We start from the raw sequence: 22,192 nt of genomic DNA, 5'->3' as shown, positions 1-22,192 counted from the left end.
ATTACAATACAAACAATTAGGTAGAATAGATGGGGGAAACATATCATTACAAGATGCTGATGGTAAAATCTCTTGTAAACAATGTATAACCAGTCCTTAAAACTTTTAAGTTGATTTCTTCGGAACAAGTTATCGTTCAATAGCCTCTAAGGCATTCAAGACTTCCTTTGTAGACTTCCCAATGCACCATATGTATGGAGTTGAAACAGTCTGTCAGAATCTGAAACAATGCTGAAAATGTAACATTACCCATCTGTGGTTAAAACTCTCACCCATACATTATTGCCTCAAAAATTGAATTTTCCAAAGTTCTCCATCCCGGCTTGATCTCCATCGAGCACTTTCCCTTAAACCTGAGCTCATCGGAAAGTCTGCTGCCAGTGCTCTAATTCACAGCACATCCTGTTGCTAAACCACATTGACAGCAATGCCTTGATTTTAAAATTTCCATCCTGGTGTTCAAATCCCTCCATGTTCTTGACCTTCCCTATCTCTCCTCCAACCGCACAACCCATTGAAATCTCAATGTGCCCCCAAGCTCAATTGTGCCACCATTGGCAGGCATATCTTCAGCCACCTAGGCACCAAGCTTCAGAATTCTCTCCCTCCACCTGTCTACCAGTCCCTCCGTTTTAAAGGTGCTTTGTGAAAGCTACCTATTAAACCCAGTTTTTTCATCAGTTGCCTTAATGTCTCCAAATGTGATTCAGTGTCAATTTTTGTTTGATGTAGCACTTGCGAGGCAGTTTGGGATATTTTACTACACTAAGGATGCTGTATGAGTGCAAGTTGTTGTTGCTGAAGACGGAAATAGAGAAGCAATAGCAATGCCCTGATGTCAAAAGAAAGCTTTTCGCATCACAGGTATTAATTAGCTGTCCTCCTCTTCCGTGATCCCCTGATGCTTCAGCCATTACTTGATAATCAACTTGTCTCCTTCCCCTGCCAGCAGTAACAGTTTGCAGAAATACTGGCCTGTCAAAGAGACAATGGAAGACTTTTCAGTGCAGTTACATTTACTCTATCCAAAGACATGCTCACTACTTCACACAGGACAAAAGCTCTGTGTTTCACATCCCATTCATGCAACATTTCAGCTGTGTTACTGGTGTTTACCACCGACCATTCATCTACTTGGATCCAGCTCCACGAGTCATGACATTTCAACACATAACAGGCATCTTGTTCTGTACAATAATGAGCCAATATGCTTGCAGACCAGTCCCTTAAGAAATACTTCAACATGCCATTCATAGATACATGTTTTTAAAGAAGGATTTTATTATGTAGAAAAAGATGGTTGAACTGTAGGTCATTGTCATAATTAAACATATTCAGTTATTCAAAAGACATACCTATCTGTAGCCATGTTTTTTAAAAAATCACATTTTTAAATGGATAGTCACTCACAAAGCAGAGTCAGACCTAATAAAACATCATAGATTATCATTCAACTGTATCATCAACTGAAGATTGCATAATTATATATCAAAATAAATCACTGTGACTGGCAAGCCCAAATATTATTCTTAACTGAATCAGCCACAGTGCTAAACCTGCCCGTTACCTTTAACTTTCCAGATTCAATTGACATAAAGGTTTGGGTATGTTTCAAACTGGAACACTACATTTGATAGGAATGGAAATCCCTTGGGTTATCTCTTTTTTTTTAAAAATTTACTCTTCTTAAAGTTACACAGTCAGTGGGCAGAGTGGACTGAGCAAGCCCTCATCCATCTCCTTGCTTGCCCCAAAAACCAATTCAAATTTAATCCAATTCTTAGTCCCTGTAAGACCCAAATTATCAAGTAAAGGCACTGCACCTCATCTTGGGCTTGATCCAACCGATGCTTGATCTTAGCCAAAAGGCCGAGAAGAGTCATCTTCATGATGGCAATTGATGGCTATACAGGGTTCAAGGGCAGGTGTTACAGAGCACTAGCACATCATGGCTGTGATTCTCTGGCCCACCACCTCTGCCAGCGAGAAGGGAGAATCTGGAGTTTAGCCAATTCTCCATTCACTACAGTGAGATGGGAGAACCCCAGCTGCAAGCAAGATCGGAGAATCCAGCCCATCTCTCAGCTGAGTACTATTTTGTAGAAAGTTATATTTAAAGTGGATGAAAAGCATTAATAGGGCTGTCTGGGAAATATATCTTCAATGTCCCGTCTAGGTTTGAGCCCTTTCTTGCTTGTTATGGTATGCTCTCGCCCATGCTAACCAGCCGGCCATATCTCCATTGGTTGATTAATCTTCATGTGTGAATGTCAATAGAATGGGGGCATCAGAGTAATGGCGATCCCCCTCTCCAGTAAGGGTCTATACCTAGCTACTTTTCAGCAGGGATTAATAATCAGCAGCAAAGCTCCTGGTTAATTGATCTTCTTCCCTAGCTCAGGGGTACTGAGGAAAATTGGAGATCCCAAGTGGTCCAGCTGATAGCAATGAGAGAGAGTAGTGAAAGAGAGAATGAGACCGTGAGAGTGAACAACTTATGATAGAATCTCTACAGTGCAGAAAGAGGCCATCTGGCCCATGTGAGAGATTGAAAGAGAGAAAGTAAGGGTAAGCCAAAGATGTGAGTGAGAAACAATGCAAATAGGATTAAAGGTAAGTGCGAGACTGATGGAAACTGACAAAGTGAAACTGAAAGAAAGAGAAAGAGCAAAGTGAGACAGTGAGATTGAAGCAGGCTGACAGAGAAAGAAGATGAGTCAATTAAAGCAAGAAAGAGTGAGAGAGGTTGGGTGTGCAAAGGAAAGTAAATAAAAATGAAATTCAGAGCAAGGCAGAGACTGAGTGAGATCGGGGCTGGGGTGAGGGAGAGGGTTGAGGGGGAGTGGTGTAGAGAGAGAGAGAGAGACAGAGAGACAGATAGATGCAGAGAGAGTGGAAGTTGGGGTTTTCCTGTATGTGGCTGGGTGCCACATCATGAAAAGGAGTTAGCCTCTAAACCACAAGGAGAGCTTGAGGGCACTGTATCTTTGTGAATGTGGGATGCCTCAGTGGAATAATGAGCAAATAAATCAAAGGAAATTAGGTGAAGGAGCATCAAAACAGTTTTGTGCTCTTGTTACCAATAGCAACAAGAAGCTCTTCAGTTCCTGCTGCACAGTGTATTGGAGCAAAGTGGGAGTGTGGGTGCCACCTCCTCAGATATGTCTCTGCACATTTCAAATGCCACTAATCAATGTGACAGACATAATGAATTAACATGATCAGAATGACCATTTTGTATTGAGCAGAAATTATCCTCCACAAAACTTCAAATGCTTTCTTCCACCTGCCCCCAAGCCAAAAAACAGATAATATCATCTTAAAGATTAAGTTACAAGAGGCACTAGCTGCACTCTTAACACTTTAATGCTTTTAGTTAATGAACAATTGCCAGTGACAATTAGCCCCATGTTACCATGGTGATTGGATAATGGGCCTTTTCCTTGATTTTTAATTTTTTTTAAAGTTGCAGTTGCTTTCATTTCTTTGATTTATGTTTCTAGTCTTCATGCTGTTTTGTTTTCCTCAGTCTGGCCATTTCCCCTCCCCCACTATTTCTTCCAACAAACTTGTGAATGACTAATCATCTGGGGTTTTGTACTTTTCCCTATTCCTGTGCTCCACACAGTTACAATACTCATAGAATGCACTCAATATGGGAAGTACTCCAAATCAGCACAATAGAAACCACTTGAGCAGTGACATTGCAGCTAATTTCATTTCAACTGGGACGTTCTTTACGTTTAGATCAAAATAAGAGGAAACCTGCAAATGAGACTGCAGGATCCTCCGTCTCCCATTCCAAGTTCATCTTCATCCCAGAGCAAATATCCTGAACCCCGACACCAGGCTGGCAACAAAGCCTTTGAGACTCTTGATCCTGGCTATAGGACCTGACTATACTATCCCCAACTACAACTACATTTGTCTTTTCTTCCCCCATTTAAATGGTTCCTTGAACCACGTAACAGACGCTTAGGTAACAATCCAGAGATTATAACCTTGAAGATTCTGTTCTTTAATTTGGTGAACCACGGTACAGTGGTCAGTTAGCTCATCCTCCCTATAGTCCCCTCTCTCATCCACACAAGGAGCAAGAACCTGTGGGGTAGGAACAAGGGCTGATGCTCCTGTAGTGCTATCCCTTGGATGCCTCTACCTGCCTCGCTTACAGTCGCACCCTCTCATTCCTGACTACTGGCCAAATTCAGGCTATTTAATCTAAAGGGTGGGACTGCCTCCTGAAACAAATTGTCCAGGTACCTTTTCCGCTGCCTGATGTGTCACAGCATCCTAAGCTCAGACTCCAGCTTATGAAGAGATAGTGGGGGGGGAGGGGGAGGGGGGGGGGAGCGGCAGGGGGAGATCAGGATATTCAATTTGATGATCAGCCATGATCAAATGAAAGGCTGAGCAGGCTCAAAGGGCTGAATGGTGTACTCCTGCTTCTAACTTTTTACTCGGAGCACAGTTCCTCAAGAAACCAACACTTACTATAGATATACTTGCTAGGTACTAGAATGGGGTCCACTAGCTCCCAGATCACACAGGTATAACACATCACCTGGTCCATCATTATTTTGTTCTGCAAAATATTCACGCTTTTTTATCCTGTGTCTCTGCTGCTGTTCTCACACTTGCGACCACCTAATAAGAGGAAGATGCTGGGGGCCTACAATTATAGACTCTTGGGGAACATATGCAGAGAATAATGGGTGAAGTCTCATTCACATGGATATTTCATGAAGACAATTTTAGAAGGTGGGCGGTTTCCACACTGCTGAAGCTTTGGACCATCTTCCAAGGACTCTGTTATGGGGGGGGTGGATCCTGGAAGGCAGTCGGAGATACTGATGGGCAGTGAAGGGCGGGGGGGGGAGTGGCATCTAGGTCTGAAGGGAGGGCTGATGAGGAGGTGAACATGCTTACAGAGGTCAGTGAAGTTAACTGATGAGTCCTAGGGTCTGACCTCAGGGTGGATGTGACAGGAGGGGCTGGTTAATGTAACAGGGGGCAGAGGAATCTGGCATTGTGGGAGGGTAAGGGTTTGGCATCATCAGCTGAAGATCCAACAAGTGTTGTTAGTCAGACGTGGAGTGGCATGTGGACACATGGAGGTGGGAAGGAGGATGTGAATGGGGCGGGGGGGGGGGGTGGGATGGTGGTGAAGTGTTCAAGAAGGATGGGAACATCCATATTCAACCGGACATCCTAGAAGGAGAAGGGTTCACGTTGGAGGGGAGGACGAAGATGATGCTGGGGTTGGGTCAACGGAGATGGGGAAAAGGATTTGGGTGACTGGGCAAAGAAAAATGGCGGAGAGCAGATAAAAATAACAACCACTCTTGTAGTTCTCAATTCAGAAATGAGCAGAGCGTCATGTTGGAAAGGCACAGGTGCTGCAAAGACTTGGGTCAGTGCATGGGTGGAGACGCAGGACAGCTGAAAGGCAACTTCAGTGGGCAGCACTTAACATGCTGGGGAGCAGTGAGATGAGAGTGGCAGATGAAGGCTCAGCGTGCACAGGACAGTGTTTGCATGAGGCTCTGATTTCCTGCAGATTCAGTCATGGGATGGGCAGGTGGACTACGTGAGGGGATTGCTGGCTGGAGGGGGCAGGAGATCCTTCAGAAGGAGGCTGAAAGAAAACAGTAGGCAATATGCAGCTTGCAGGTGCAGCAGGTGGTCAGGAAGGCGAATGGGATGCTGGCCTTCATAGCGAGGGGGATTGAATATAAAAGTAGGGAGGTCTTGCTGCAGCTGGAGTACTGTGTGCAGTTTTGGGCGCCGCACCTGCGCAAGGATATTTTGGCCCTGGAGGGAGTGCAGAGGAGGTTTACTAGGCTGATACCGGAGTTGAGGGGATTGAGCTATGAGGAGAGGCTGAATAAACTAGGCTTGTACTCGTTAGAGTTTAGAAGAATGAGGGGAGATCTCATTGAGACGTATAAGATGATGAATGGGATGGATAGGATAGAGGTGGAGAGACTCTTCCCGCTCAAAAAAGACAGTAGGACTAGGGGGCACAGCCTCAAGATAAAGGGGAGGCGGTTTAGAACGGAGTTGAGGAGGAACTTCTTCACTCAAAGGGTGGTGAATCTCTGGAATTCTCTGCCCGTTGAAGTGGTGGAGGCTGCCTCGCTAAATATTTTTAAGAAGCGGGTTGATGGGTTCTTGATAAGAGAGGGGATTAAGGGTTATGGGGAGAGGGCGGGAAAGTGGAACTGAGCCACAACAGATCAGCCATGATCTTATTGAATGGCGGGGCAGGCTCGAAGGGCTAGATGGCCTACTCCTGCTCCTATTTCTTATGTTCTTATGTTCTTATGCAGTGGAAGTGAATATATTTTCTGACATTTAACGAGTTATAATTATGGTGTTCACCTGTGCAACAAATTGTGAACCAAGTGTTTTGATTTCTCCAGAAAATGCACTCCTCCTAGGTGCTGCCCTGACATCCACAGCAAGGGGAGGCAATCTGTTTGCCCTCTTGCCTTTGATGACATTGGGAGTTGCCATTTTTGTGATCTACCATGAGCTAGAAGGCCATTTCCTGTGACTCATCAGCTGGCTTGGCTACTGTTCTCCAGCAGCCCTCTAAGTGCCAGAGACCTGGAATGTCCCTGCAGCCGACAGCCATGGGAACATATCAGTGAGGTCTCACCAGAAAGCAAGCTCCAGGCTGATCTAGAGCTGTGCCCCACTGCAGTGTGTGACTCTGTACTACTCGGGGGGCGGGGGGGGGTGGTTGGGGGCAGGAGGGTGGAGTGAGTGAGTGAGTGAGTGAATGCTGTGACAATTCTTCATCGTCTTCCTCCCCTGGACTGGGTGATCTGTAGGTGTGCGACAGACAGAGAATGGAGTTTTAGTTGATGATCGTGAAGAATGTATGACTGTATGTCATTCGCTGTGATTGTTAGGACATGATGACTTCTGTACTGGGCTGCTGAGACAAGACGATATCTCCTTCCTCATAGGAGTGACCCAGTCCTCCCATCCAAAGAGTCGATGGGGAACACATCTTCCTTAACTCCAACAGTTCTACTGCCATTTCACTCTCAAGTGAGCATTGATTGACATCAGGGAGGGAAATCCCACCTCAGAGAGCTATCAACCAATTTGTTTGGCCGACAGTTCTCCAGCCCAGCCAGGCACACTGCTCTCGTGCCTGAAAGAGGTACTGCAGAGCTGTGCCTGCGACGCAGTGCAAGAAGCTGGTGTGAAGGTAGTGGCAGGGATCCTGGGGAGAGGGTAGGGGATGTCTGGTTGGTTGTGATGGGGGGATAGTGGGGTGGGGGGTCATGGTCAAGTGGGAAATCTGGAGATAGGCTGGGGTGGTGGCAGGAGAGGGTGATGTCTGGTCCATGAGGGAAGGGCACCCCCAATCAGATGAGGGCTTCAGATTGTGTGGCCACTTCAGTCTTAATAAAGGTGAGCAATCTTAGAGGGAATACCGTTCATGCAATTTCATGGTTGGCCACTCGCCTCAAACCCACCATCAAAGGAAGCATAAAATTCAGGCCATTATTCCAGCACACTTACCACTGTACAGGTACACTCATGCTGGTGGACTTTGTTACATTTACACAACCTGGTGAGCACCGCACAGACTGGCAGCGGGAAACTGCAGAGGCAGTGACAGGTACAGCTATTTTCCCTCAGAATAGTGAGGAGAGGCCCTGTGAGGCTCTGCTCCATGCAAAGTAGCAGACACTTCAGCAGCAGTGATAAATGTCAGATTATTCAGAGGCAGTGCAGTACCACACACAAATGATGGAGATCACCATCCACACATGAATGACACCATACTTCTAGCATATGAAACATGGTTACCTCCGTGGAAATGCACTTGGAGAATAGCACTGAGTAAATGCAGGGGTGTGCACATAGCTCCAGAGTATAGCTTCATCTAAGAGGTCTATGGAGTGATGGGTAGGTGCAATAGGGCTATCGTGCATTCCCCAATTGCCAGATGCTGAACCGCTCCAGGCAACCACCAGATGCATGTGGGGTCAGCAAGGGCAGAGAAGAGGCAGGGTGAAGGCAATGGGGTCTTCTCTCAAGGCACCTTTCATGGTGACACCAATCTGCATGCCAATCTGACGACTGAGATAATCTCTGCACAAATATAGATGGTCCTGATTGTGGTGGAGCCCAATGAAGTTCAGACACCTATAGGACATAGGCTATGGACATGCAGTACACTTGGGGAAAAGGAGCAGGCTGTCCACATTAACTCCAGGCACAAGAGAAGCTGCCAGCAGAATTAATCACAAGCATAAATTTGCACTTGGGGTTTTACTAGGTGATCATTTGTTAACAGCAGAAAACTTTAAAGCTTTGTGAATGTATAAAGACTCTCGTTTTTGTTCTTGTAAAACAGTTGACAGTGATCGGAGGTGGAATCAAATATAGGGACAGTCTAAAACAGTGAGAATTTTCTGAATACGTGTTTGATCAAAGACCTTGGTGTATAACAACATTCTGGGAGTTACCATTACTAGAACAGAACTAGACCAGCATTTAAACATCAAAGTTACAAGAACAGGTCAGAGGCTGGGATTTTGCAGCAAACTCACTTCCTGACTCATCATTGACAAGGCACAAGTTAGGAGTGTGATGGAATACTCTCCATTTCCCTGGATGAGAGCAGCTCCAACAATGCTCAAGAAACTCAACACCATCCACAGTAAAACAACCCAATTAACTGACACCCCAATCAACACTCACTCCCTCTCCCACCAACACACAGGCTGCAGTGTACATCATCTACAGGATGCATTGCAGAATCGCTCCTAAGGCTCCTTCAGCAGCACTTTCCAAATCTGCTCACTTTATCACCAAGGACATGGGCACTTGCAAATTCCCCACCGCATTATACACCAACCTGACCTGGAAATCTATCGCCATTCCTTCACTGTCATTGGATTGAAATCCAGGAACTCCCTCCCTGACAGCACTGTGGCACCACATCGACTGAAGTTGTTCAAGGCAGCTCACTATTACCTCCTCAAGGGCAATTAGGGATGGGCAGCAAATGCTGGCCCAGCTAATATTGCCACATCTCAATAAAAGATTAATTTAAATAAAAATGGCAATGGCTCCAGAATTACTCTGCTCTGGAGTGCAAGGTTGTGCAAGGTCCAGCAGACAACTGTGAGTATAAAACTAACTTACCTTGGAGATCTGTGGCCTTGTCTGCAGGGAGTGGTCAGAGAGCGGAGCAGAGCATAACTGAATGTAAAACTAACTTACCGGCGAAGGTGATTGGTGATTGCAGGTCAAATTTGCATAAGTGCAGACTCTGTGACCAGAAGGTGCTTTGTGTTATAAAGGGACAGTTAAGCTCCAAAAGCTACTTCAATGTTTCCCTCCCTCCTCCTCTAACCAAAAAAAAGTTGGCTGACAAATCCTTTGTCCCCTTCACCGTCAAGGCAGATTACCTGAAGGTGCTGGGGATATGGTTTGGAGCGGCAGGGGCATGCACCAAAAACTGGGATGAGCTCATTGTGAAAGCCAGGCAGAAACTGGGCTTGTGGGAGCAACGCTCCCTCTCCATGACAGAAAACAAAAACCTGGTGATCTGGTGTGAAGTGCTGTCTGTGTTGTTGTACATGGCGCAGGTGTGGCCTATCCCCAAATCCTGTGCTGCAACAGTGACGCAGGCCATCTTCAAGTTTATCTGGAGATCAAAGATTGATCATGTCTAGAGGGAGGCGATGCACAAACCTCCAGAGAACAGAGGGAAAAACATTCCCAACGCCGCCCTCATCCTGATGGCTACCTTTGTGAGCGGCTGCATCAAGCTGTGCGTAGGTCCTCGGTACACTAACAGCAAGCGCCACTACTTTTTGAGGTTCTACCTGTCCTGAGTGTTGCGAAGGATGGGTCTGGCCACACTGCTGCGGAACGCTCAAAGTAGTTGGACCGTACCACAGCACCTATCCTTTGTGGAGAAATTTTTCCACAAAAACACCTTTGACCACATGGCGATTAAGCTGTGGTCAGTGCGTAACGTCCTTGGGGCCCTGAGAGAAAAGAAGATGGTGGATCCTGTCAGATGGTTCCCTGAGCAGACTGTCAGTGTCGTCTGGCAGAATGCCTCATCACCAGAACTCACAAACAAGCACCAAGATCTGGCTTGGCTGGTGGTGAGAAGGACACTCCCCGTCAGATCCTTTATGCACGCTCAAGGTCTCAACAGCACCGCACGCTGCCCTTGATGTGGGGCTAATGAGATGGTCGCACACCTCGTTGTGGAATGTGCCTTTGCAAAGAAGGTCTGGAGTGAGATGCAGTGGTATTTGTCAAGGTTCGTCCCAAGCAGCTTGGTGACGCAGGGCTCTGTGCTCTACGGGCTATTTCCAGGGACGCACACCGAGACAAATATGAACTGCTGCTGGAAGGTCATCAACTTGGTGAAGGACGCACTTTGGTCTGCCTGAAACTTGCTGATCTTCCAGCTGAAAGAACTGTCCTCGACCGAGTGTTGCAGACTGGCACATTCCAAGGTCCAGGACTACGTGCTGAGGGACGGGCTGAAGCTTGGGGCAGCCGCCGCAAAGGCACAATGGGGAAAGGCCACACTATAAGCCTTTTAACAGAGGCAGACTGAGGACCCGGGAACTGCAGAATACCCTTGGCCTGCGTAACTGTGTGCCAATCTGAGAAATAACAGCACACAGTAAATTTTGAGGCATGTATATAGTTTTAATGTTTGAAATGTTATGACTGTAATTTGTATAGAATTTTAAAAACTTTGAATTGCAAACAGTGCAGAATTAATAGACATGTAGATTTGTAATAGTTTATTTGAGATTTTTATGAATAAAGTATTTTTTGGAAAAAAATGTTGGCTTCTCAGCCTTTTGGCTAAGATCAAGTGTGGTATGGATATGCTATGCTTGGCTGAAGTCATTAGGTTACATTGCAGCTTCATTTAAAGCAGCATCTCAGCCTTTTGGCTAAGATGCAAATGAAATCAAGCATCAGAGGAGGAGCTATGCCTACTCCAATCAGCTTGGATCATGTAGATCAAGCCCAAGACATGTGGTGAGGTCCCTGTCTTGTCAGCTTGGATCGGGAATGTCTCAACTTGTTGAGACTCAGAATTGGACTTAATTTGATTGACTTGGAATAAAAACAAAAAAAAAGTTGGCAGGAGGACCACAAGCAAGGGAGAGGTGAATTGCAATTTTCTTTTATCCGTATAAGGGCAAAATGGCAGCTAGGGCAGTGGTATGCTTCTCTTGCCAGATGTGGGAAATTAGGGAGCAATCTAGTCTCCCTGACAACTTTGTCTGCAGGAAGTGTGTCCAGTTGCAGCTTCTCACAGGCCACATTATTCAGTTAGAGTGGCAGGTGGATGCACTGCAGAGCATACAGGAGGCAGGTAGTGTGATATACACTAGTTACAGGGAGGATGTCACATCACAGGTTCGGACAGGTACATGGGTGACTGCCAGGAGAGGCAGACAGGTGCTGCAGGAGTCTCCTGTGTTTATGCCCCTTTCAACCAGGTATACCATTTTGGATGTTGTTGAGGGGAATACCGTGTCAGGGGGAGATACCAGCAGCAACCAGGCCTGTGACACCACAGCTGGTTCTGCAGTGGGAAAGGGTTGGGCAAAGAGCAAGTGAGCAGTAGTAATAGGGGACTCGCTAGTTAGAGGCACAGACAGGCTTTTTTGTGGCTGCGGTCGAGACTTCGGGATGGTGTGTTGCCTCCCTGGTCCCAGGGTCAAGAACATTTCTGAGAGATTGCAGGACATTCTTAAGGGAAAAGGTGAGCAGCCAGAGATCGCTGTACATATTGGTACCAACGACATAGGTAGGAAAAGGGATGATGTTCTGAAATGCGAATATAGAGAGTTAGGCAGAAAGCTAATGTGCAGGACCTTGAAGGTAGCAATTTCAGGACTATTACTGGTACTACATGCTAGTAAGAGTAGGAATAGGAGGAACAGGCAAATGAATGCCTGGCTTGAGAGCTGCTGCAGGGGACAGGGATTTAGATTTTTGGATCATTGGGATCTTTTCTGGGGAAGGGCTGATCTGTTCAAGAGGGATGGGTTACATTTGAACTGGAGCGGGACTAACATCCTGACAGGGACATTTGCTAGAGCCACTCGGGAGGGTTTAAACTAGTTTGGCAGGGGAGAAGAATCCAAAGCAATAGGGAGACAAATGAAGTTTGAAGACAGCATGGAAGTTAAAGAGAGCACATTAATTAGTAAAGGAAGTGTCAGTAATCCTAGTAACCAGATAGATCAGACAGAAGCAAGACAGAGAGCAAGGGAAGTCCAGATTAAACTGCATTTATTTCAATGCAAGTGGCCTGAATTGCAAGGCAGATGAACTCAGGGCATTGATGGGTACGTGGGACTGGGATATTATAGCAATTACTGAAATATGGCTAAGGGAGGGACAGGACTGGCAGCTTAATGCTCTAGAATACAGATGTTATAGGAACAGGAGGTAAAAGAGGAGGGGGAATTGCACTTTTGATTAGGGAAAGCATCACAGCTGTACTGAGAGGGGATATATCTGCGCGTTCGGCCACTGAGTCTATATGGGTAGAACTCAGAAATAAGAAGGGGGAAATTACTTTGATAGGGTTATACTATAGGCACCCAAATAGTCAGCAGGAAATTGAGGAGCAAATATGTAAGGAGATTACAGATAGCTCCAAGAAAAATAGGGTGGTAATAGTCAGAGATTTTAATTTTCCCAATTTTGACTGGGACAGCCATAGTATTAGAGGGTTGGATGCAGAGAAATTTGTTGAGTGTATTCAGGAGGAATTTTTCATTCAGTATGTGGATGGCCCGATAGAGAGGGGGCTGTGCACAGTTCTGGTCACCCTATTACAGAAAGGATATTATTAAACTAGAAAGAATGCAGAATAGATTTACAAGGATGCTACCGGGACTTGTTGGATTGAGTTATAAGGATAGGCTAAATAGACTGGGACTTTTTTTCTCTGGAACGTAGGAGGCTGAGGGGTGACCTTATAGAGGTCTATAAAATAATGAAGGGCATAGACAAGGTAGATAGTCAATATCTTTTCCCAAAGGTAGGGAAGTCTAAACTAGGGGGCATAGGTTTAAGGTGAGAGGGGAGAGATACAAAAGTGTCCAGAGGGGCAATTTTTTCACACAGAAGGCGGTGAGTGTCCGGAACAAGCTGCCAGAAGTAGTAGTAGAGGCGGGTACAATTTTATCTTTTAAAAAGCATTTAGATAGTTACATAGGTACAATGGGTAGAGAGGAATATGGGCCAAATGCAAGCAATTGGGATTAGCTTAGGGGTTTAAAAAAGAGCGGCATGGACAAGTTGAGCTGAAGGGCCTGTTTCCACGCTGTAAACCTGTATGATTCTATGAAACAAAATGAGGTGGGATACTTTTGAGAACACATATTGTATGGCTCCCTCAGATTACTTGAGGCATCAAAACCTCATCTACAACAGCCCAATGGCCTGCTCCATGATGGTCCTTGTAGTCATACAGTAGTGGTTCTAAGTTTTCTCTGCCTGTATGTTGAAGTTGCCTTTGGAGGTCAAAAAGTGGATACCTCTTGACCCTCCCTCAGGACCCAGCCTCAAAGATATTTGGGTATCTTGAAGAGCTGAGACAACTGGGAAGTCTAAGGATGTCAGAGTCCTACCAGTTTTCTGGAAATGTCGCACATAGCTGCATGATCCAATTTATGTGGTCATAGATGGCTTCAAGTTTCAAGAAATGGAAATGCTTCCTGTTCACATCACTTTATGCTATAGGCATTGATGTCCTACTACTTCCTAATGGCATCATTCCCTTGCTCCTGTATAACAAAGGGTCATCTTTCTGGGCAGACACAGCAGATATTAGTGCTCAGACAGCTCCATGACATTGAGTCTCTGATGGTACATCTTTGAGCTCCTTCTTGCTCCCATGTGCCTTCCTTGATGGTACATCTTTGAGCACCTTCTTGCTCCCATGTGCCTTCCTTGTTGATGTCCAATTGCTACTTCAGGCTACTGGAGCTTCACCTAGCCAAAGCAGAGGCAACTGCTGGTAGCTGCATCCCCATCTCTGTGCTACTCTCCTCCTCAGTAGAGGAATCAAACTCTGAAAGCAATGACCCCTAAACCAAATGATGCCTCTGTTGCAATGAGCCTTGTAAGAACCATGTTCTGCCTCCAGCTATGGATCTGAAGGACATCTTTCCACAAACAGCATTTCACTTTGGCCTCATCCTCTGCAGTGCCTCCAAACCTGACAGTATCACTTCATGCATACACAGCCAGCAGACAACCTCAGTGTTGCTACTTGTTCTCTTGCAACTCAGTCACGACTGAAAGCTCACCTTGTTTAGGCACGGAAGGTTCTGACCCTCCATGCATCTGTTAGTTATTGATGTGCTGATTGGTTAGTTCATAAATGAGAGGGATGTAGGTCTGCTAGATTTTACACGAGGTAGATATGCCCATTTGATCTGAAATGGCACAGATGTGCACATTTGCTGTAATCTCTACAAACAATTATGGTGTTTTCAACATTGCCAAATTCATATTAAAATTTAGTGTATAAAATGCTTGATATGGGTACTCTGCAAAGTAAGAAGTAGTAGCATGCTAACACTTCTGCCCCTATCTTTCATACAGTAAATTGGCTACTAAGTTTTCAATTGTTAAATCAAATCTTGTATCCACACTTTCTGAAGATCAAACTGCTGTGATGGTCAACTTGGAGATGGACCGTTCACTGTGGTATTGGGTCACTTCAACCAGACAAAATCTTCATTTGTGCTGAGGTCACTGACATGAGTGATTCTATAATTAGCCTCTCTGTCCCTAGATTTGGGGGCTTGGGTGGGTAGAGACGGGTGGGGGCGGTGGTGAAGTGGGGCAGCATGACAAAGAAATTTCTGATGCTAAATAGTGTTTGTTAAAGCACAGAACAGTTTTTAAATGATGCGCTGAGTTTGCTGCAGTCACAGAGCAACTTTGTATTAATTTTAAATGCCATTCCGATGTGTAATCTTTGGATTGTGTCTATGCAAGTGTTTTGGCTCTTGCCGTAGTAGGGTGCCTGCGGTTTTTTTCATGTTGTGCATTTAAGGATGAATAATTGAAGTTGAGGATGAGTGAGTAGTAAACCAAGTGACCCTTGTTAGTGAAGGAGTGCTGGAGAAGGGGGTGGGAGTGTTCTTTGATGTGGTTCTTCTGATCTTTCTCCTGATTTTGTTCCAAGAAAACAAGACTACATTTTCTTCCAAGAGGATTGTTCACTTTTATTTGAAACTCACACCTGCCCCCAGAGCTGAGAGTAGACACATCCATAAGCATGCACACAAATACACATGCCCACATCAACACACAGGTATATAAATAAGCAAGCATACATGCAGCCACCCACGCAAGCCCATGTAGTTAATGGATCAATTCACCCATAGCTGACAAAGGAAAAGCATTAGATGTTATAATATTGTCTCAGTCAGAAAATAGAACAAATCATAGAATCTCTACAGTGCAGGAGTCCATTCAGCCCATTGAGTCTGCACCAACCGCAATCCCACATATTTACCCTGCTAATCCCCTGACACGAAGGTCAATTTAGCATGGCCAATCAACCTCACCCGCACATCTTTGGAAAAATATGGTGAGTTTGCACATTTTCCCCACGCAGACACGGTGAGAATATGCAAACTCCACACACACAGTGACCCGAGGCTGGAATTACAAAGAACAAAAAACAAAGAACAACCCAGCACGGGAAACAGGCCCTTCGGCCCAACGAGCCCGCGCCGCCGCATCACCCTACACCTATTCTACCCTGTGTGTCTTCGAATGGAACCCCTAACTTAGCCAGATTCAGGGGAGAATAGTGTCAATTTGGTAAACCAATCAGCCTAAGAGCACATCTTTGGGGTGTGGGAGGAAACTGGAGCGCCCGGAGGAAACCCACGCAACCACAGGGAGAATGCACAAACTCCCACAGACACAGGCCCAAATCCATGTACCTGCACAGCCAGCAGTGCTAGTCACCGAGCTGTTGTGGCGCCCGTCTACTGGTCCAGGATCAAGCACACACACCGACACGAAGTACTAGGCCACTCCCGGAACCTCCAAGAGCAGCCCACGCACGACCCACCGTGTGCATGCCCCTCGTTTGACAACGAGGTGGACCTCCACCTGCGGAATAAAAAGACAAAAACGTTAACTTACAAGTCTGCATTTCCGGTGTCTCCCGAGGTTCTGACCTTATTTAATAGCCCCTACTATAACCCTCCATCCTCGTTTCACTCGTGTCTGTCTAACTGAACCTTAGACGAGTCCAACGTTCCTGCCTCCACCACCCTACTCGGTAGCGTGTTCCATACCCCCACAACTCTCTGCGTAAAGAACCTTCCTCTCACATCCAAATTATACCTCTCCCCCCTCACCCTTAAATCATGACCTCTCGTATTTGTACCCAGTCTAGGGAGCAGTCTCTCACTATTGACTCTATCTATTCCCTTCAGTATCTTATATACCTCTATCATGTCCCCCCTCAACCTCCGTCTTTCCAAGGAGAAAAGTCCCAGTTTCTCCAACCTTTCCTCGTAACCCAGCCCCTCCATGCCAGGCAACATCCTGGTAAACCTCCTCTGAACCCTCTCCAGAGACTCCACGTCCTTCCGGTAGTAAGGTGACCAGAACTGGACGCAGTACTCCAAATGCGGTCTAACCAACGTTCTATACAGCTGAAGCATTAGACGGCAGCTCTTATACTCTATACCCCTTCCTATAAAGGCTAGCATTCCATAAGCCTTCCTAATAGCCTTCTCCACTTGTGTCGCAACCTTCATGGATTTGTGAACCTGCACTCCCAGGTCCCTCTGTATTTCTATACTCCTAATCGGTCTACCTTTTATCACATAGCTCCTCTCTGCATTATTCCTTCCAAAATGCATCACCTCGCATTTGTCAGGATTAAATTCCATCTGCCACCTATCTGCCCAATGCACCAACCTATCTATATCCTGTTGTATCACCTGACATTCCACTTCAGTATCCACCAACCCTGCCATCTTGGTGTCATCTGCAAACTTGCTGATCACACCACCTACGCTCTCTTCCAAGTCATTTATGTATACTACAAAGAACCTTGGTCTCTAGTGCTCTGAAGCAACAGCACTAACCACTGTACCACCGTGAAGAAATCAAAAGCACCCAAGAAACAAAAGAACATGCAAATAATAGTGAGAGGCAGATTCAATAAAAAAGGCAAATAAAATGGGACTGGGAGGGTATGTGGGGTGGGAGCAGGGATTTGGAATACAAGACATAGAAAGTCGGCTTGTTGAAAATAAATCAAATTCTGGTGAACTTTGGATTTGCTGGCACCTCCTGGTCCCAGACCCATGAAGCACTGCAAGGTCAGTCATATGAGAGCGGTACCTTGTTGTGAGGTGGACAAGTTAGGCTGAAGACCATCCCATTAATTCATGACTTGTGAGCTTGTTTGAAAATCCTGCCAGGTTTAAACTTTCCTAGAGGGCAGATGCCAGAAGTTTACTCTCCACACAGCGACACAATTTAATGAACGCATTTAACTTTTGTGAAATGGGTAACTTTTAAAATTGTATTTAAAAGCATATTCTTCATAATCAAAATTTCTGTTACTGAGGAAAACTAGATTAAACGTGTTTCAACAAGCATTTTGCGTGGTTTGGTCGATTCATCAACAAATCATAATGGTAAAATAATTATATACTGTTTTCTAATTATAAAATGATTACCTGTCAAATCCTTTTTCCTTTTTCTGTGTCTCATATTATGAATCAAAACATAATTAAAAATCAGCTCAGATAAAGATGATATGACATAATCATGTTCAACTTAATACGTTCCTGTGGAAAGATACTTGTTCACCCCACCTTTCTCTCTCACAATTATGTCAGTAATTAGACGTTTATAGTGGTAACGGGCAACGAAACACATGTTATAAAAAGTGGCCATTTGCATGAAAATATATTTATTTTGTGCTTTTGTTGAATTAGAATGAGGAAGTATAATTTCTCTCGGTTTAATACGCTTTCCTGATAAAATTTTGAGTTCAAGTATAATCAATATAGTCAGCTTTTCTCATACATACACAGACTGCTTCTCTGTTTAAAAACACTCAATTAAACTTTATCTGAGTAAAGCTTTTAAAATTTGTTCTTAATTATTATTCATTATTGATTTGACAACGGCTGAACAGAAACCATTTAATGCTAAATATTCAGGCAGTCCTAATGTCACATACCTCTTGGGAAATTGAGCACACTGTATAAATTTACATTTAACTACCAGACACACAGCTTCGGACAAAAATATCGACTTCAAGTCCCGGTTTTTGGGAAATGTAGATACCTTCAAACATTTTAAAAAATGTATGCATTAAAAACCACTAAAGGCAATTAAACAGGTAAATATAATTCTATTTCCCAAATACATAATTTAAAAAAAAGCACATGAAATTAATGAGGGGAAACAATTTAAATAAATGTGTTTGGCAAGTACTTGTGAATGATTTGTGAGGAAACATAATACGGGACCATCTCTGACACAGTGCCTGTAATAAAAACAAATGACAAGCGAGACAGTAAAGTTGAACAAAAAATAGAAATTTATAATATTAATTTTTGGCACAAATCATACACAAAAACAACACATAGGAACTGCTGGGTTTTAAATAAAAAACTCTTCCGTTTAGGGAGCCCCTCAGGATTGAGGATGACTTGCTTCCCCTATGACTCAATGGGTAGGGATTAAGATGGCTGGTACGTCCAATGCAAAATCTGCAGACTCTGCCACTTGTTGGTGGTGCCTTCCACTCTCTCCATGCCTCAACTTTGTCTGCGTGTTCCTGACAAAGTCTCGATGTGTTTTGTGTAGGGTCACCAACTTGGGCTGGACATATTATGAGAAATGTCAGCACGTACGTCTCATGGAAAGTTGGAGGTGCGGCGTGAGAATTGAATTTCTTCACTGACCCAATTTATCATTCACCTCATCATCTTACCCCATTTCGCTTGGTCATTCTCCCAGATTCATTTTTTTTAAACATTTCTTTCTCTTTTTCTCCTTTCTCTCCCCCACAACAAACACCTTGGGGGTTTTAAATGCTTAACAGTGACATTCAATACAAATTGTGTTCAATAATTGAAGATTAGAAGAAAACAAAGAAGGATTCTGCGTTTAATTGGACCATTAGATCTACTAACAGGCCGAACAGCTAGTTCCTGAGCTACATGAGACTCTCTGGTATCATCAAGGTGAATTCACAGCAGCAATTGCTCCTTCAGAGAAGCTGACAGACCGGGCTGTCTTTGATCAGTGAAACCGAAGAGTTGCAGCCATGCAGGTTGTTCACAGTACTCCTCAGTGTGCTTTTATTGCTCGACAGGTGATTCTCAACCTCTTGGAAGTCACTTCACCTGCTTTGCACCTCACTCACCTTCAGATGCATTCCCTTGCTGCCAGTCATAGGAGCAGCTTATGCGGCTCTTCTTTGCATCTCTGCTGAGGAACAAGAGGAGCAATAATAGCCCTAGTTGAGTGAGAAATGGATTATATGGGTAACAGGAAAGGGCAACATTTGTGGAGGGTGACTACGGAGCATGGGTGAGAGAGAGAGACAGACTAAGGGCAACTGACAGTGTTGGCTGCACAGATGAGGATGTGAAGCGCCTAGAGAGGAACGAGTGCATCTTTAAGGTGTTCTTCTTAGGGATGCTGTGGATTAAAATGCTCAGAGGGTCATTGCTGTTGAACTTGGCATCTGGAATTGTTATACCACTTACCTTTCCTCTATCCTCCTGAGATCTAGGATTCTCTAGTTTAGGAGGAGCATACTACTGCTTCTGATTTCCCAGGCCACTTCCATTTGTGCCTGCTTTGTTGAAAAAATTGTCCTCTTCCTTCCCTCCTCAGGGGAGATCACCCCCCTGCAGCTCCTCAAAATCTGCAGCAGTAAAGGACACAAAATTCAACACATATACTGTGTGGAGTTTAGAAGGATGAGGGGAGATCTCATTGAGACATACAAGATGATGAATGGGATGGATAGGATAGAGGTGGAGAGACTCTTCCCACTCAGAAAGGACAGTAGGACTAGGGGGCACAGCCTCAAGATAAAGGGGGGGTGGTTTAGAACAGAGTTGAGGAGGAACTTCTTCACTCAAAGGGTGGTGAATCTCTGGAATTCTCTGCCCGTTGAAGTGGTGGAGGCTGCCTCGCTAAATATTTTTAAGACGCGGGTGGATAGGTTTTTGGTAGGCAAGGGGATTAAGGGTTATGGGGAGAAGGTGGGAAAGTGGAACTGAGCCACTTCAGATCAGCCATGATCTTATTGAATGGCGGGGCAGGCTCGAGGGGCTAGATGGCCTACTCCTGCTCCTATTTCTTATGTTCTTAAAATCCAGGGAAAACCTTCCCCAGTCTCCTCTCCATTCCTACACTTGCTGCAGTCCCTAAAATCCATTCCTGTTGAATCATTCCAATCCATGCCCTGTTCCCATCCAGCTCCCTCTTCCCTGCCTCCACCCCCAACTCTGACCAGAAGGGGAACCTGGAAGTGTGATGTTAATGCTGTAGATCTGTTAAAGAGCTTTGGTGAAGCCCAGCAAAACTGTCAGGGGGTTCTCAACAAGCTAACAGCCCTGCCATTTCAGCGAATGTTCTGCCTGTATCATCTGTGTGCATGCTCTGTTATAGAGATAGAGACTGGTTATAGCACAGAAGGAGGCCATTAAGCCCATTGTGTCTGACTGGGCTCTCTGCAAGAACAACTGAATTTGTCCCATTCCCTCACCCTTCCCCAGAGCCTGAAGATTATTTTCTCTTCAACAAGGTATAAAATCCTGCAGAAGGGTAATTTAGATCCAAAAGATCAACTATTTCCTACCACAGAAGCTGCGTTTATGCATCATTTTCCGTGGAGGAAAACAGTTAATCTTATGAATCTGAATTACCTTTCTGCAGGATTTTATACCCTGTTGAAAATCCTGATTGAATCTGCCTCACAGCACTCGGGTATTGCATTCCAGATACTAGCCACTTACTGTGTAAATAATTTTTCTCCTTTGCTTTAAATCAGTGTCGTCTGGTTCTCAATCCTTCAGTCATTGGGCTCACTCTACTGTATCTCAAACCCTCGTGATTTTAAGCACCTCTATTAAATCTCCTCAGGCCCTGAGGAGATTTAAGGGAATCTCCTAAGGGAAAACAACCTCTCTAAGGGAAAACAACCCTAACTTCTGCGATTTGCCCACGTAACAAAAATTATTCCCTGGAATAATCCTTGCATATAACTTCTGTCCCCTCTCTAAAGCCATGTTCTTCCTAAAATGTAGTGCCCAGAGTGAGACACAATACCCTTGCGGAGGGTAAACCAACGAGGGGTACATAAAGATTTATCATAACATTTTTGCTTTTGGACTCAATGCCACTGTTTATAAAACTCAGGATCCTGTTTGCCTTTTCAATCATGTTCTCGAAGTATCCTGCCATCTTCACAGTTTTGTGCATATATATCCCAGGTTTCTCTGTTCCTGCACTCCCTTTATTACTCTGTATTTTTGTTTTAAATTGCCTTTTCTCATTCTTCCTTCCAAAATGTACTACTTCACACCTCTCTGCGTTTAATTTTCTTTGCCCTACGTTCACCCATTCCATCATCCTATGTCCTCTTGAAGTTTACTATTAACTCACAGTTCACAATACTCAATTATGTTCAATACACCCAAGCCTCCATCATTTAGGCATGGGAAGTCTATTATGTGGAACTTCGTATTGAACAGCTTTTGGATGTCTATGTACACCACATAAACTGCTGTACCATACCAACCATCACTGCTGATTTTGTCCTAAATTGTACATCAAGAACCTCCAATTTCATCTGTGGCTGTGATTCTCCAGTGCTGCTGCTGTGAATTGAGTTTTGGCTGAATGTCAAATTCTCCATTTTTGCAGATTTCCCAACAAAGTTAAACTGACTGCTGGGTTTATATCTTTGCACTCTCTTTTTTGAACAAAGGTGCAGCATTTGTAATTCTCCAGTCCTCTTCCATCATCCCTATAACTGAGAAATATTGGAAGATTATGGTCAGAACCTCTGCAATTTCCACCTTAATTCCCTCAATCTTCAGAGCTAGTCCCATGACATTGCAACTTGAAATAC

Source organism: Carcharhinus amblyrhynchos, chromosome 9 (genome assembly GCF_965287045.1).
Source record: "Carcharhinus amblyrhynchos chromosome 9, sCarAmb.v2.hapA, whole genome shotgun sequence".
Taxonomy (NCBI): domain Eukaryota; kingdom Metazoa; phylum Chordata; class Chondrichthyes; order Carcharhiniformes; family Carcharhinidae; genus Carcharhinus; species Carcharhinus amblyrhynchos.
The sequence above is the reverse complement of the archived record's forward strand: the minus strand, read 5'-3'. Positions refer to the sequence as shown.